The sequence below is a fragment of the Pongo pygmaeus genome, chromosome 10 (assembly GCF_028885625.2).
Source record: "Pongo pygmaeus isolate AG05252 chromosome 10, NHGRI_mPonPyg2-v2.0_pri, whole genome shotgun sequence".
NCBI lineage: Eukaryota > Metazoa > Chordata > Mammalia > Primates > Hominidae > Pongo > Pongo pygmaeus.
In genome coordinates, this window is record NC_072383.2 from 25,139,927 (window position 1) to 25,158,602 (window position 18,676).

General features: G+C 34.6%; 1 protein-coding gene across 8 annotated transcripts in view; it reads right to left on the minus strand.

Moving 5' to 3' along the window:
- The window catches only part of SOX5 (SRY-box transcription factor 5), a 1,038,078-nt gene that overhangs the window by 578,040 nt on the left and 441,362 nt on the right, over positions 1-18,676 (minus strand). Inside the window, exon 6 of one of the 8 annotated variants that reach the window (XM_054445329.2) lies at positions 2,644-2,738. The exons of the other annotated variants lie outside the window; for them this stretch is intronic. The gene's annotated coding sequence lies outside the window, so the exon portion shown is untranslated. The remainder of the gene's footprint in view (positions 1-2,643; positions 2,739-18,676) is intronic. 8 annotated transcript variants of the gene reach the window in all.

Here is an 18,676-nt window from a genome sequence, read left to right on the forward strand (position 1 = left end):
AATGTTTTCCTTCCTAGCCAGCATATGTGATGACTTCTGATGAGACAAAAATTGCAAAGGGAAGTCTTAGAGGTTTAAAGCTGGAAGAAATAAAGCTGTGCAAGTATTGTTTTCCCAGAACAAGCCAGAAGGGTAGAGGAAAGTTTTGAGTCTATTTTATAACCAAGTTTTGAATCTATTTACTTTAAAAATTTAATGATTTCAAATGTATCCTCATGTAAATAGTAGATAGAATTTGATCTATGCTATTGGTTGGCTCACTGTGAACATATATGCAAGAAAGTTTATGGAATGTATGTTAATAATGGAATTGAAAAATTTACATGTTGAGATATATAGAAATTAGAAAATATTATCACAATAAAATTAGTTCAAAAATTCCATATCAAAATGACTAACATTAGGTTCAATTCTTTATTTATTTTAAGTGGTAAGAAACAGTATCTACAGGTTTTATTCATCCAAAAGCCGAAAATTTATTTTCCCATTGGAAAGGATACTGTTATAATCTAGAGGTAACTTCTGGGAAACTAAATACACACCTATAAGAGATCATATCAACCTGACATTACACAGATTTATTTTGAAAAACCTCTAAAAAATTACTATAAAATAATGATGTTTAGGGAAAAATTTAAGTAACTTATAGTATCTAGGGCATATAGAGAATGCTTGGTGACATCATTATCATTATTTTTATACAGTTTCACTACAAGCAATGATTAACTCAAAGTTCCTGATGATGGCAATATCTACTATTCTGCTTTCCCATCAATACATGCCAATGAGGAGTATGTGAGCCATTTCTGGCCCCAGCAACAGAAACAGTCCCCTTTCAGAAATGTCTCTGCCAAAGGGCATTTTTGCAGATAAGCTCATATTAAGTCAGAGCACTGGCCTATCTTGAAGACAATATTATGTTCCAATATAAAAGTTGGGTTTTATGTTCAATTGTTTTATTCCAGGACAGCCATACAATTTGGAACCTTGATCACCAGTAAATACAATTGCAGACTGCTTTTGTTTCAACCAAGCAGCATATATTCCTGTCAGGTTTGAAATATTATTTTGAATTATTCAGATCATTACTTTGGAACAGTCTCTAAGTCTCTATACAAAAAGAATACTATTAAGAAAAAGAGACACAGTATATCATTTACTGAAGAATGGAGGCAGCCATCATTTTGGTCCATCTGATAATGTCATTTATATGATTGGTAGCTGAAAACTTCATTTCAATGCCTCTCTTACCTTATCTGCTATACCAAAGGTAAACTTGCCCCGAAAGCACATTTGTTTAGGGTTTATACTAATAGTTTTTCATCTAAGTCCTCACATTGAATAAAAAACAAGTAAATGATTTAAACCCATTTTTTGGCCAGGCACGGTTGCTCACGCCTGTAATCCCAGCATTTTGGGATGCCAAGGTGGGCAGATCACTTGAGGTGAAGAGTTTGAGACAAGCCTGGCCAACATGGTGAAACCCTGTCTCTACTAAAACTACAAAAATTATCCAGGTGTGGTGGTGCACACCTGTAATCCCAGCTACTCGGGAGACTGAGGCAGGAGAATCACTTGAACTAGGGGGGTGGAGGTTGCAGTGAGCCGAGATCGTGCCATTGCACTCTGGCCTGGGTGACAGAGCAAGACTCTGTCTCAATCAATCAATCAATCAATCAATAAACAAACAAACCCATTTTGCTTTTCAGGACATTTCAATGAAACCATTCCAAATCTATAAACCAGTAACTAAATATATTGTGAAATATAATACAATTACATAACATATGTATTTGATAAACTTCAACTTGCACATAAGCTATATGCAATATCACCTCAACTCTAAAGTAATTATTCCAATTTCCCAATCATTTTATGTTGCCATAATCAGAGTTGGAGAATTAATGGTAATTTTCTGATAGGGAAAGCATTCAGAATAAGTTTTTCTCAGAGCCAAAAAGTACAGAAAGAAGCTTTGGTATCATCATAAACAATTTAAGAATCATTCCTCCCTGACTGTTTTCACAAGTTAGGAAATTATTTCATTCTTTTCCCCTAATACTTTAGAATATCTTCCTTACATACGTGTTAAAGGAAATACAGTAGCAAACCTTTGCCCTTGGGATAGTCAAAGATGTCTCAGACATGATATGAAAAACAGAAACTATAAAAGAAAAAATTGATAGGTTGGATTTTATATAAACTAAAATGATTTGCATTTTAAAAGGCAATGTTATAAAATGAAAAGACGAGTCAAGGAATGAGAGACTATATTTGTAATGCGTGTATCACACAAACTGGTAATCAGAAAAAAAAAAAATTAGCCCAACACACCAAGTCCTAACAAGTCAATAATTAAACAACCCAATCAAAATGGGCAAAATATTTAATCAATACGGTTGATTACAAACAAGAAGAATCTTCCTCAACTCATTGCTCAAAAACTATGTAAATAAATGGGACTGTGGATACTTACAAAACATTATTCTATAGGGGAAATATTCAAAAGTATACATGACATCTAGAGAAATGAAGCAATGTGAAACGTAAAATAATTCATGTGACATGTATCTTCTAAAGATTATAAAAACAAAAACGTCAAAGGGTTAAACATAATAAGAGAAGCCAAGCGTGATGACTCACGTCTGTAATCCTAGGACTTCGGGAGGTCGAGGCAGGCGGATCACCTGAGGTCAGCAGTTCGAGACCAGCCTGGCTAACACGGTGAAACTCCGTCTCTATTAAAAATACAAAAATTACCTGGGTATGGTGGTGAGTGCCTGTAATCCCAGCTACTCGGGAGGCTGTGATGGGAGAATTGCTTGAGCCCAGGAGGTGGAGGTTGCAGAGAGCTGAGATCGTGCCACTGCACTCCAGCCTGGGCAACAGAGTGAGACTCGTCTCAAATAATAATAATAATAATAATAATAATAATAATAATAATAATAATAAATAAAAGCATATTAGAACTCATATTAGTTAAGATTCCAAGGGATTAGAAATACCCTAAAAGAGATTATAAATTTGATTAGCTGGTTTCCAACATCAATGAAATCAATACAAAAATCAAATGAGCCAAAATTGTCACAAAATTGAGGTAAGGTAAAGAAGAATCCTAGAAGTATTGAGGTAAAATTAACAATCCTAAGTGGAACAAACGAAAAGTAGTTAGGACAAGCATTTCATCATTTATACTATTCCTCTGGCACTGTGCCTAAATCTGTTACTACTGGATACCTAATAATCCTCTTCTCTAATCCTTCCAACCTAATTTTGTTTCTTCTACCCAGAGTATGTTATGCCTCATGACAACAAGCTCTTACAATCCACCTCAAACACAACCAAAATGTGAGTATCTTTGGGGCATCAACTCTTCTTATTTTTGCCATGCATGTATTAGTTAATAAATACTTTTTATGTTCTTAGTGCGTTTTAGACTATAGTCCGAGGAAGAATGATTGAGTTGCTAACGCTATTTAGACCTTCTGAATATACCTCATTTATAAATACACTAAATGGGAAAGGGAATTTGTTTTATTCAAAAAAGTGGAAGTAGAAATACTTTTGATCTTTATAGGGTATACAGAATTTTAACAAACTGCCACTTACACATTACTTAATTTTAAAGTGGAGAAAGCCAGGGCTTCTTGAAACAAACAAACAAACAAAAAACCCAAAAAACAGCCTTAGTGTTTCATTGGTGTTTAGTGGAAGTATGTTTTATTCCATCTAAGCTAAAGCTCCCTAAGGAAGGGGTTTAAAGGAGTTCCTGCATCTTTAACGTAAGAGGATGAAGACCTTGATATGACGAAAGGACAAAGCTAAGATTACAGGGGAGAGAAAAGAATTGAAAACAATCAATGTGTTGATGCCAGCTTAAAGAGGGTCACTGAGAGATCAGCTTTACCTGCATCTGTTCCTTAATTAAAACGAGAAAGATGACAGTGTCCACTACTCATCACTATGGTAACATTTAAATATCAGGCCATTTTGACCAGCAGACCACTCAAAAGCAAAGCCGAGTGAATGGTTAAGTAAATTCATACAGTGTATAGGCTGAAAATACGTGTGGCAGAGCTTCAAATAAAGTTTTAAAATCAAGTCAGGTGTTAATTTTCTTCAGGCATCTTGTAAATTGGAAATATTAAAAAGAACTTGCTAATGAAAAGGCAGAATAGGACAACATATTTGTGAAGGGGAAGTCTTTTAAAAGAGCTTTTGAACGTATTTCCATTGTTTCTCTGTGTAAGTTGTATTACATTATCTTTTGCCTTTCACCATTTCAGTGATCCAAGCTATATCCACCCTAATTGTCAAATAATTTCCATTGTTCACTTTGCTCCATTTTTATTCTGCAGAAATCTATTTCACTTACATAAATTATTGTTTGTGGATTTTTTTTGTTAATTATAGTTTTTCCACCCTTTTTTCTTCCTATTTCCTATCTCCTCATTTAATTCATGCGTCATCATTACTGTCATCAAGAAATGTTCATCACTGAAAAATGTAGTTTTATTTTCAATAAATTAAGCAAGACCTACAGAACTTCTCTTTTCTGAATGATGTGACTTATCATTGATTAGTCTGTCACACACTACATTGTGGACTTCCGTCAAGTTAACTCTCTAATTATTTGTTCTATAAGTATCTTTATAAGTACATAGAATAGGAAAAAGTTTAAAATGACATTAATTATAGCCTATTAACAAATTAAGAAATCCTATCTTTACAAGTGGAATAGACATTTGTTTTATATTTTACCTGGCCTTTCATAATATCAGAAAAATTCTCAAACATGACTCTGACATACAGTATATGCAAAATGCATTTTATTAACAGAGTTCTCTCCTCTACCAGTGTTTAAGTCCTTTATGAAGAAACAGGCTGTTTTCCTATTCAAATGATACCTTTCTCAGAACAAAACCAGTTCCATGAATCATCAAGTTATTGTACAATGAAGTGAAAGTAATAACACTGTTTGCTTAGGCAGTATGATGTTCTACTGATATTGGGTTCATTATATAGTCATCATTAATATGATTTTTACTTAAAGATGCTTTCTAGCTCTTTGTAACTAGCAATATTTGAAGTTTTTGCCACATCACAGGTATTTATTCTGCTTCCCTTATTTCCAATGTTCTGAATAGTAGCATATTTGAAACCTGCAGACCTAATGTTGTGATAACATTTTACAAAATCCAAGTGAATCTTTATTTTTAAAGTTTATTATCTAGGTACTATAGATAGATACCTCATATGTCTTATTTTGAGACCATGTCTTTAAAGAGTAATCAATTTTCATATCATCAATTTCTTTCACTTGTTATTCTTGCTTTAACAAATCTAACTGGAGATCAGATATATAGTAGCGTCAGGTTACACAGACTATTTTTAAACTGTTAGCCAATTTAAGTGAGAAAACCACAACATAATTGGTAAAAATCCTTTTCTTTAAATAGTCTTTTGAAAAACTACAAAAGCGTTCCACCAACTTTTATTTAAGATATTTATCTTTATCTAAGTTTAAAGAATTATGCACTTCTACCACTTTCTGCCTCATTAAGACTTCCTAAAAAGGTAATTTAACCACTTGGAGTTCCTTTATTAAAAATAGTAAAGACAGTTTTGATCTTGTACAACACTTCTGAAAGTGAGAAACAAGTAACAAAGTTTCACCCACCATCACCTGCTTCTTTATGCAAATATCGAAGCTAGCTGCATCTCATATCCACTAGGGGGATCATTACACAGTAAAAATAGATTGATCTCTTTATAGGTGTTTTACTTTCCCACTTAATAGCACAAACAAGAAAATTAGTTTTAAACAACAACAATGAAAATCCTTTCAACAGAACTAGTGGTAAAATATTTTTAAAATATCAGACGTTGAAAATATTTTCATTTATTTTAAAAAGCTATTATTTTAAAGTCCACATTTGGAAACTAAGCCTACAGTCCATGTCCTAGTTTCCAAAAAACAAAGACAGAAGCAGAGTCTTTGCAAAACATACGTCCACAAATTCAAATATGCTATAGCCATTAAATTTACTTTAATGCTAATTTCATTAAAATTTTTTCTGATGACACATTGTTAGAATAATGATGAGGTTTCAACATGAATTTTGGAGGACGCATTCAGATCATAGTAATTATGTTCACACTTTAAAAAACAACTTACAAAAGTCCTTTACTGCATCCCTTTGCCCATAAGAGGTTATCACTTACCAGTGGTCCTTCAACAGTTTTGGTCTCTGGATTGTTTAAGCAAGAAAATAGAACTAAACATTCTATAAATCAACTGTCTTGCACCATTCTCTTGCCAACACCAATAAAGCTTTTAAAACTTCGTGACAAACCTACCCTCACTCTAAAGAAACCTAATGAGTTGCTATCATGTAAGAGAACATTACAAAATCATAGAGAACAACAACAATGCAGTCATCTTTAGCATCTACCTACCATTCATTAATCTAGATCATGACCATCTCTTATTCAATTTTGTGTAGTCAACCTAAGTCCCACATCAAGTGCTTGCTAAAAGTTTGATAAACAAATGGATGACTGATCTGGGAAGAGACAATGACAATCACTGATTTCATTATGATCCAGATATATAGGGAAATGCTGAACTTTTAAATATCCCTGTAAAGAATGTATTAGAAGTGCCTCATTGGTGAGCATTATTTTCCCAATTAAGAAGGTATGGATTTAGGACGGGCATGGTAGCTCACGCCTGTAATCCCAGCACTTTGGGAGGCTGAGGAGGACAGATCATGAGGTCAGGAGATTGAGACCATCCTGGCTAACATGGTGAAACCCCATCTCTACTAAAAATAAAAATAAAATAAAATAAAATAAATTAGCTGGGCATGGTGGCAGGTGCCTGTAGGCCCAGCTACTCAGGAGGCTGAGGCGGAAGAATTGCGTGAACACAGGAGGCGGAGCTTGCAGTGAGTTGAGATTGTGCCACTATACTCCAGCCTGGGTGACAGCGCGAGACTCCACTTCAAAAAAAAAAAAAAGAAGGTATGGATTTAAAGAATCCTGATGACTTAGTTCTCAAATTTTACGCTAAGCCAGGCTTTCTCAACCTTGGCATTAATACTTTGGGTCCAACATGTCTTTACTGTGGGAGACTGTGATATGCATTGTAGGAGGTATAGCAGCATCTCTGGCCTCTCTACACACTAGATGCCAATAGCATCCCCCAATTGGGAAAAGCAAAAATGTCTCCAGACATTGCCAAATTTCCCACGGGAGGTAAAAATCACCCCCCGTTGAAAACACTGGTCTAAGCAAACCACATTTCTAAACTTGAATCACCAAGAAAAATCTGGAAAAGGCTTCAGGGAATATCTTACACATGACCTAACACCTGTCAAAGGGCAAAGTTGACAGTCACCATCTGTACTCATGCTTCAAGGAATGAAGAATTTATACAATGCATCCTAAGAGTTATCAGACTGGTCAACACTGTCAGATCTTGTGCTTACCAAGTCTGATTAAAACAATTACCAAAAAGTCATGCCTTAGTATTATTAAAAACTGAAATGAAAGGTAATACCGTATCGGTTATTTCAATACCTAACAAATTTATGCATATCACTAAGAAATAAATATGTTATCTAGTTTAGCTCAAAATCGATGTTTCTCAAATCCATACATTTTAAAGTCAGAAATTCCAGTAATTCACATTGTAGGCTGACTTCAATCTCTACTGATTCTTAAAACCATGATGTTCCTTATGTATGAACCACTAATCTTTTATTTAAAAAAAGATTTTTCGTCAAATTATCAAAGCTGAAAAAAATACTACCATTAAACCTTGGAATTCTTCTTGGCATTTCTTCAAATCTGTGATGACTCATGAGGCCCTCAAAAACTTTCCGTTTCCTTTACTATTCACAACTTCAATCATTACTCAAAAATTATTTTTCCTTGGCCTTTAATTATTTTAGGTTAATTTATTATAGATATTTTCTGCCTTCTCTACATTCCTTCTTAATGAAAGGATCTCTATTCCATTCAGTTTTTGTAAAGGATCTTACCATCACCAAGAATGGTGACAGAATAACAGTGGTGTTTTTCTATGAACAAAGTAATCAAGCTTATCTACCGTCATGACAAACAGCCAAATAAAGAACAAGGAACCATTAGCAAAATATTAATACCTCTAAAGTCATGTATACCATGGCTTCGCTACCAAAGTGCATGCAAAAATTTTAAGACATTTAAATGGTTTTGCTGTTGGAATGGATAAAAACATCATTATCAAGAGCCGCCCAGTGAAACTGCAAAGTTTGATAATCTCAAAGATCAGGGTTTGGCAAACTATAGCCCATATGCCAAATCCAGCCTGTCATCTATTCCCCTCAAAAAAGTTTTATGGAAACATAGCCATGGTTATTCATTTATGTATTATGCATAGCTACATTCATGCTGTAAATGCCAAAGTTAAAGTGGTTCCAACAGAAATGGTCTAGCCCTCAAAACCTAAAATGTTTACTCTCTGGCCCTTTATAGAAAAGGTCTGTTGACCCCTATTGGAGAGCATCAAGTAGAGAACAGGTAGATGGAATGTGATTGCAGGGATACAGAACAACTTCAAGGTTCGTTGTTTTTTTTTTTTTTTTTTTTTTTCCTTTTTGAGGCAGGATCTCGCTCTGTTGTCCAGGCTAGAATGCAGTGGCACAATCACGGCTCACTGCAGACTTCACTTTCTGAGCTCAAACGATCATCCCACTTTAGCCTCTTGAGTAGCTGGGACTACAGGCATGTGCAACTGCCCAGCTAAATTTTTTTTTCTTTTTCTTTTGGAGAGAAGGGGTTTCACCATGTTGCCCAGGCTGGTCTCGAACTCCTGGGCTCAAGCAATCTGCCTACCCACCTTGGCCTTCCAAAGTGCTGGGGTTCTAGGCATGAGCCACCATGGCTGCCCTAAGGTACTTGTTTCCTAATAACTGCTTTTAGAAAGCATCAATGGAAAGAACTTTATTTAGGGTTCCATTTTTTTTTCGATATGTGGAAGTTTATCCTTATTTTCCTTATAAAGACTGAAAGCCATAAAATATTTCCTCTTACACTGGTTCCCAACCGTATCAGACCAAAGCGCTCATTTTTAAATAACAATTTTTATCATCCCTTTACTATTGTGAAAGTTCAAAATTATGTAAACTGTTCAGTGCTTATTTAGACAAAATCAATACAATGTCCTACCTGTAATATAAAGTAGGAAATTAAGAGGAATTAATATATAATAAAATTATAAATTTATTTGAATATGTAAATGCTCAGCATGTCTACCCCGAAAGAGAAATGATCAACTCAGATACTTGCAAATATATGTAGAATCATTAAAAAAAAAAAAAAAAAACACACACACAGAGCTAAAAGTGCAGATTGATACAACTCGGTTGTTATCTGGTAACTCAAAAGGTAAATGATATTTTGAAATGGTGAACAACCCTTGGTAAAGTTCAGGAAAAAAATGAAGTATAATATTTATTTGTTTTCATATTTGTGTTGTATTTCTGAAAAAAATTAATGTATATTGAAGTTTACAAAAATACTTTGTTTTGATAAATGGTAGAAAGGCCTTTGGCTCAAATAATCATAAACAATATAAAACCTTTATTATTATGCTGTGATACCCAAGGCTTCTGGTTTAAGATTATAAACATTCTTCTCCAATCTTTCAGAGACACCATACTACGATAATAAATAATAAAGATAAAAAGTTTAAAAAATGAAGAGTATGGGATGTAATTATCAGTGGATATAATTTTTCCAACAGATTTCTGGACAATGAAAGGTGCAAGAGAAAGAATGACAAAGCAAAATCTAGAAAACTGCAACCTGGAAGAGCCAAGAAGCGGCTAAAAGGGAAAAAGCAACTGGGTGCCCTGTTATCTGTTATACTTAAGGAAGGTTCCAGACTTGGAAATGTTAGCTAATGGAGGCCACAAAGGAAATCCTAGAGGGAAAGCTTGGCAGTTAATAGAATCAAATCCCCTCCCACTCACTTTACCACTGCATGCATGTTGCCTGGAATTCAGTAATGCAGCAAACTCCCTCACAAAAAATGTGAGAGTTTTGTTAATGAAATTGGCAGTCCTCCAATAAAAGACCTCTCTATTTTGAAGGACTGAGGAGAATTTAGAATTATGGTTAGCATCTGACCCATCTCCCTAAGTGAAGTCTGCCCATTGATAAGCTCTGTCCAGATATGTAGACATCAGAGTCTGCAAGTTTATATAGGCAATCAAGAACCACCAAACATTTGTGGAAAGATTACAATATGAAAAGGAGAGACAAAATTTTCAAAAAAAAAGTCCTGGGAGAAGCAGACTGCAAGGAAGAAAATTAAAAAAAAAAAAATTTAAATTTAAATATTCAAAGACATAAAAGACGAGCACAGTGGTTCATGTCTGAAATCCCAGCACTTTGGGAGGCTGAAGTGGGCAGATGGGTTGAGCTCAGGAGTTTCAGCCCAGCCTGGACAACATGGTGAAACCCCATCTCTTCAAAAAAATACAAAAATTAGCTGAGTGTGGTGGTGTGTGCCTGTAATCCCAGCTTGTTGGAAGGCTGAGGTGGGAGGATTGCTTGAATCTGGGAGGTGGAGGTTGCAGTGAGCTAACATTGCACCACTGCACTCCAGCCTGGTGACAGGGCAAGACCCTGTCACAAAAAAAAAAAAAAAAAAATTAACAGACTTGAAAAAAATATTGAATTTATAAAATAGTATTCTGGCTGGGCATAGGCATAGGGGTTCACGCCTGTGATCCCAGAACTTTGGCAGGCCACAGTGGGAGAATCATGGGTCTTTTGAAGCCAGTTCAAGACCAGCCTGGGCAACCCATCCAGACTCTAAACAAAATATTTAACTGGGCTGGGCATAGTGGTGCATGCCTATAGTCCTAGCTACTCGGGAGGCTGGGGTGGGAGGATCCCTTGAGCCCAGGAGTTCAAAACTGCAGTAAGCTATGACTAGGCCACTGCATTCCAGCCTGAGTGACAGAGTGAGACCCTGTCTCTAACTAAGTAAATAAAGTAAAATAATATTCTGTGAAAATGAAGTACTAAAAAAGAAGTATACTTAAAAATTGAAAATAGATGTGATAAAAGTTTTGTAAATTTCAAAGATAGGCTTGAAGATTTAACTGAAGAGAAAAGCTATAAAGAATCAATATAAAATGTTTAATACAAAAAAAGAGAAAAGAGAAAACAAAGTGACAGAAAGTAAAGTAGAAGAACTCAATACATAAGACATTAACATTCTTAAAACAACCCACAGATTAGAGGTAGAGTCTTGTTGTTCAAAACATAAACAAGAACAAAAACGAAACAAAATATTGATTAGAGAAACAACTAGTCTTGATATATCTTTGTGAAATTTTGAAAAGCTGAAATGGTTATCAACTTGGAACTCTATATTCCACTAAATTATAGAAATCAGTGTTTGAGCAGAATGAAATCATTTTGACAAATAAGATCTCCGAAATTTTTGTTCCTTGCAAATTTCTTGGTAAGTTACTTGAAGATGTACCCTGATAAGCTCTATAGCAACCCTAAAAACAACCAGAATACCGCAATCCAAAGGAGACTCCAGAAATGGGAGACCCCAAGGAGGGAAAACAACAGCCCTCCGTGTTGGGGGAGGGAAGTATATTTACTAGAATAAGTGAGATGCCAGAAAGTGTGAGAAAAATTGAAGACTTGATAAAGGCAAAGATTGCCAAAAAATAAAATAAAATAGGAAAAGAAAGTAATTACAAGCTTCATCATGAAAAACAAAGAACTGCTCAAAAAGGTTATATACACACTACAGTGAAAACTTGCATAGTCATAACAATGCAAATGGTGTTTAAGATCTTCACCATTGAAAATCAACATATAAATAATTGTGTTTTCAGAACATCATTATGTTTTTTAGAACAGAATGCATGTTATTGTTTTTGAGATTGTTAATAAGTAATGATGACAGAAATTGGAAAATAGGAGGGTGGAAGCAAAAGCCAAATAAAAGGATAGGGATGCTAATATCTTCCTGTAGGAAAATAGAACATGAAGAGACACAATTAATAGCAATATTAATTAAGGTATATACATAGATCCCTAAATTTAAAAGATAATCAATTGAGAAGCAAAGTACAGTAATATAACTATCAAAAGATGGGGGGAAAAGAGGTGATAAAATGTTACAACTGAGTTCAATCCTCTTCTTTCATAGCAGAAGATGCCTTAAATACCTAAATTTGATCAATCAAAGAACTGTGGTATATACACAGTACTAACAATAGAGATTGTTAACATTTATTTGGCATAAACACTATTGGCAGTCTGGTGAAGCCAGACAATATTTTAAGTGCATAAAACAAAATACATAAGATTACAAAGGAAATCAATTATACTGAAACACAAAAATATTAAACAAATATAGCAATTGATACAGCTATAATCTTATTAACGCAATAAATGATAAGATCTAATTTGGAAGTAGAGATGAGAAAAAATAATATCTCAATGCAGATTTTTGTAAAAACTTAATGTTACATGCAAGTATTTCTAAATTCTTTTTTCCATAACCTTCCCATAGTAGTCTCAGTAATTATTTCATAATTCTATCATTGACAAAGTCACAGTACTGCTGATGTTATTATGGATTGTTGCCTATGCTAGATTTCAATTTACAGATTAATGAAAATAAAGATGTAACTCTTTTTTTCCCTAAGCACACAGACCTTCTGAATTTTATTCATGCATTCCACATTAAGAATTCCTGATTTAGAAGTATGGAGAAGAAATCATTATAAGAAATGTAAATGCTCGTGTTTGAGAAATGCCATAGGGCTTATGGATGTAGTAAGGTACTGCTGCTCTGTATTGTTTAATTTTTCAAATCATGTGCATGTATTATTTTGATGACAGTATTTAAAATACTTGAAAATTTTAACTGCCATCTATAATGCAATACATATGTGTATACATATTTATGTGTATGTATGTAATAATATAATGTGAAATGTTGGGCCTTACATTTCTAAAACGTTATTCAATTATCTAAAAATGCAGAAAAAATCTGCACAGCAAAGAAAACAAAAGAATGGAGAGACCGCCCACGAGTTGCCAGAAAATATTTGCAAACCATACATCAGATAAGAGACTAATATCCAAAATACAGAGGGAATTCAAATAACTCAACAACAAGAAAACAAATACCCCAATTAAAAAATGATCAAAGGATCTGAACAGACATTTCTCAAAAGAAGAGATAGAATGGCCAATAGACATATTTAAAAATGCTCAACATTACTAATCATCAGGGAAATGTAAATTAAAACCACATTGAGATATCACCTCACACCTGTTAGAAGGGCTGTTATCTATAATACAAATGGTAAGTGTTGGTGAGGAATTGGAGAAAAGGGAACCCTTGTACACTGTTGGTGGGAATATAAATGAGTACAGCAATTTTGGAGAACAGTATGGAGCTTCCTCAAAAAACTAAAATAGATTTACTATATGATCTAGCAATCCCACTTCTGGATATATATAAATATATATATATATATACGTAAAGGAATTGAAATCACTATGTCGAAGGAATGTCTGCCCTCCCATGTGCATTTCAGCACTCTTCGCAGAAGCCAACATATGAAAGCAACCTAAGTGTTCATCAGCAAGTGAAAGGATAAAGAAAATATGGGATTATACACAGTAGCATACTATCCAGCATTAGAATAGAAGGAAATTTTGTCATTCACGACCACGTGAATGGAACTGGAGGATATTATGCTAAGTGAAATAAGACAAGCATAGAAAAACAAATACTCTATGATCTCACTTACATGTGGAACCTAAAAAAGTCAATCTCCTTTGGGAGGCCGAGATGGGCGGAGCACTTGAGGCGAGGAATTCAAGAGCAGCCTGGCCAACATAGTGAAACCCCATCTCTACTAAAAATACAAAAATTAGCTGGGCGTGATGGCAGGCACCTGTAATCCCAGATACTTGGAGACCAAGGCAGGAGAATTGCTTGAACCTGGGAGGCAGAGGTTACAGCAAGCCGAGATCGCGCCACCGCATTCCAGCCTGGGGAACAGAGCGAGACTCTCACTCAAAAAAAAAGAAAAAAAATCCGTCTCATAGAAACAGAGAGTAGAAAAGTGGTTACTAGAGGCTAGGGGGTGGGAAGGGATGAGGAAAACGGAGATGTTGATCAAAAGTTACAAGGTTTTAATTATACTGGAGGAATAATTTTAGTGATCTTTTGCACTGCATGGTGACCAGTTAGTTATCACTGTATATTTCCAAATTGCTAAAAGAATAGATCATTAACATCCTCACTACAAAAACATGATAAGTTGGTGAGGTGATGGATATGTTAATTAGCTTAAGTATTTGTACTATCTACTATGTATACATACATTGAAACATCACATTGTACCCCATAAGTATGCACAATTATTATTTGTCAATTAAAAATAAATTAATTAAAGGAATAAAATAGAAATGCAAAATTCTTAGGGCCTTATTTGCCTTGAATTCATTGACACAGACAGTTCTCAATGACACAATCATAGACAAGAAACTACTAAAGGTCATTAAACATCTTGATAATAGATAACATCAAAACAATAGACGAGATTACTTGACATGATCATACATCTTTTAAAAAAAGCCTAGGAAATCTCTATTCATCAGTAATTGTAATTATTCAATTGTAGGCAGGAAAATTCATCTGTAGATGAAAGCAGACATCATAGTCTTGGTCAAACTTGAAAAAGCTTCAAGTAAAATAGAATCTAATTGACCTATATTATTCTTTAATCAAGGCATCTACTGTGTCAAGGAGAATAACATAACAGGAGGATATACCAATACCAAAATAAAGTTACTGTAAACAGGCATTTGGCAGATAATATGAGAACAACTTTAAATTACACAAATGTGTTCTATTAATACCAGCAGTAACTGAGATTACGCAAGTGAAAATTCTCTACAGACTGGAAAGACAAGCACTCAAAAATCTTCGAGAGTTTTGGTCTCAGTCATAAAATGTATTAAGGATATATCTTTAGAAGTATCCCTTAACTATTTTGGGTCTGTTTCCTCATGTAAAAAATGAGGAATAATTTTTTTAATATTTGGTCACATACAATTATAAAAATTCTGACTTTATGATTCAAATTTAAGTTGGTATTTTCTTATTAGTACCAGACACTAAATGAGCATTAGGTTGTCTGAAGGGAATATTCTCTCAAGAACTATTAGGAAAGTGAGTACAGTTTGGGGAAACTTCCTCTGGATGATTAATGCTTTGTATAAAGAATCTAAAATTCCTTAATCTTCAGAGTGAACAAAACATTGAGTAGAATTTTCCCATTTTATAAAAAACTTTTTGCATCATTAGCACTATTCTCACCATCAACACTGGGAGAAATCATTTAAAAATAAGAGGCATTATGTTAGGCATGCCTCACATATGACTGGCTGATTTACACTTGAGGCTACATTTTACTTTTCACATTTTGTAAAATGAATGCAGATTCTTAAAAATATCTCTGAACTTGGCAAGAATCATACCTTAAACGTAATTATGTAAAGCCATAATTTATGGAGTACCTCTATTTAACAATCTATGCCACTCAATTTACCCTAATTTTATACTAAAATAGGTAATAAGATATTAGAGAATATTAAAAATAAATAAATTTCCTTTAATTATGAGTAATTATTTCATTGAATTGTACAAACCTATTAGTTTTTCATTTTAATGTATTATTAAAGAATAATTTACACAGAAAAAAGGATACAGGTCAATGTATGCACAGCTCAAGATCTGTAACCAATACATCTGTGAAATCCTGCAGTCAGATCAAGAAATAAAGCATTACCAGCACCCCAAAAGCCTCTCTTCTTTTATTCCTTTCCAGGGTAACAACTATCCTTAATTTATAAATAGCAAAGATGAGCTTTGCCAATTATTGTACTTTGTAAATGGGAAATTATACAGTATATACTATGTTGTGTTTGGCTCATGCACTCATTGTTATGGTTGTTAAATTCATATATAGTTGTGTGCAGTTGTAGATCACACATTTTTATTGCTGTATAGTTTTCCATTTTAAGAATAAACCACTATTTATGCATTCTGTATTTGTTGGGCATTTGGATAGTTTCTTGTTTTGGGCTACTATGAACAGTGATACTCTGAACATTCTAGTACGTATCTTTCGGTGAGCATATGTATGTATTTCTGTTGGATATACACTCAGAAGTGGAACTGGAGTCACAGATATACATTCATATGTTCCACTTTAGTAGATACTGCTAAACGGTTTCCTGAGTGGTTATGCCAATTCACATTCTCACCAGCTGTGTATTATTAGAGTTCCAGTTTCTCCATATCCTCACTACAGTATACATTTTGTTTAAAAAGCCTATTATTTCTAATTCAGTAAATTTGCCTTCAGCACTTACTAAATGTTAGCCACTTTACACTGGCCATCTTGTTCAATACTGTAAGTGGTGAAAATCCAGAGAGTAAAAGTGCTTTTGGTATCTAGAATGTACATTTCGAACTATTCTTTCAGAACTACTGAGCTCTCTGTCGCCTAAACAACAGAATGCAAAATGATTTTATTTGGAAAGAAATGGAGGAGATTGTTACAAACTATGACATAGACTTCAAAAATAAAGCATTCAATATTCCTTTGATATCCCAGTCAATATCATGTGTACCAATCTATCTGTGATCTTGTGGCTAAATAAACATATAATATGTTTGAGAGCAATGAAAATACACTATATCTGTAACTTTTTCTTATGGCAGAGAATTGAAATGGATGATCCAAGGACCTGATCTGACTCATGGTTGTGTTTTGTTTAGTCTTGATTGATTTATCCACCTTTTTTGGATAAACATTGAAAAACTGAGACTTTCAAAAGACTCTGACTTTTCTTGGAAAAAAAAAATAAGACTGAGTAACAATAAACTCAATAAATGAGAAAAATTTACAGTCCTTGTGGTTGATGCAGGTGCTCTCCAGATTCCCATGGTCCTTACTCCCTCATTATCCCTTCCACGGGGTCTGGCACCAGAGAAAAACAGCACCAACTAGGCACATTTTGGGATCACTGAGTTCCTACACTAAACCCAATTCACTCATTGCATTACCTTTCTCACTCTGGGGTTTAAATGCTTACAAAACAGACATTCCATGCTGTAACATTATTATTTTATAACAAGTTATCAAGAACTTAGAGAAAATGGCTGCAGGTTACAGAAATATTTACAGTGACTACTGATAATAAATACAGATCCATGAATATGAGCTTTCCTCCAAAAGTTCATGGAAAATGTGCATTACTAAAAACTGTGCAGGGATTTTTAAATTTTTTGTACCAAAACAAACTCATACTAATTTGTTATAACACGTCTGAACAGAATCTAGTTCAAGCCACTAAGAAGGATAAGATATCAGCTTGAAAAGAGCCCCTACGAGAGCAAATGAATTTTGCTGAAACTGAACAGGAACAAATATCAAATTTATAATGAAGCATGGGAGGAACAATGGTGAAATCACTGATGCTTTACAAAAGTTTATGGGGACAATGACCCAAAGAAATCAGCAGTTTACAAACGGCCAACATTTTTTTTTTTTTTTTTTTTTTTTGAGAAGGGATGAGATGGGCCGGGGGCGGTGGCTCACGCCTGTAATCCCAGCACTTTGAGAGGCTGAGGCGGGTGGATCACAAGGTCAGGAGTTCGAGACCAGCCTGGCCAAGATGGTGAAACTCCATCTCTACTAAAAATAAAAAATTAGCCGGACGCGGTGGTAGGCGCCTGTAGTCCCAGATGCTTGGGAGGCTGAGGCAGGAGAATCGCTTGAACCTGGGAGGCGGAGGTTGCAGTGAGCCAAGACCATGCCACTGCACTCTAGCCTGGGTGACAGAGTGAGACTCTATCTCAAAAAAAAGAAGGGATGAGATGATATTGTATTGAAGATAAATCTGGTAGTGGCAGACCATTACACATCAATGCAAGGAAAAAATTCATCTTGTTCATGCCCTAACTGAAGGGGGCTGATGATTAACAACAGAAACAAAACCATAAACATCTCAATTGATTCAGCTTACAGAATTCTGATTGCAAAATTAAAGTCGAGCAAACTTTCCACTCAATGGGAGCAAAAATTCTTTCACCCATATCAACTGCAGACAAGAGCAGAACTTTCAATGGAAATTTTAAACAGACGATATTACGATCCCGAAGCGTTTCTTTGAAGAATTGGAACAGGAGATGAAACATGGCCTTATCAGTATGATCCTGAGGACAAAGCACAATACAAGCAACGGCTGCCAAGAAGGGGAAGAGATCCAGTCAAAGCAAAAGTGGACCAGTTGAGAGCAAAGATCATGACAAAAGTTTTCTGGGACGACCAAGGAATTTGGCTTGTTGACTTTCTAGAAAGCCAAAGGACAATAGCATCTGCTTATTATGAGCATGTTTTTAAGAAGGGGAGGGTTAGGATTCAAGACAAACTGCCATCACAGATTAAAACATGCTATCACCCCAAGCATAGTAATTATTTAGTGGTGCATTACACTTGTTTTTGACATTTTGTCAAGAAGACAAAAGTAAACTAGAAGATCAGAATGTTTAATCTAT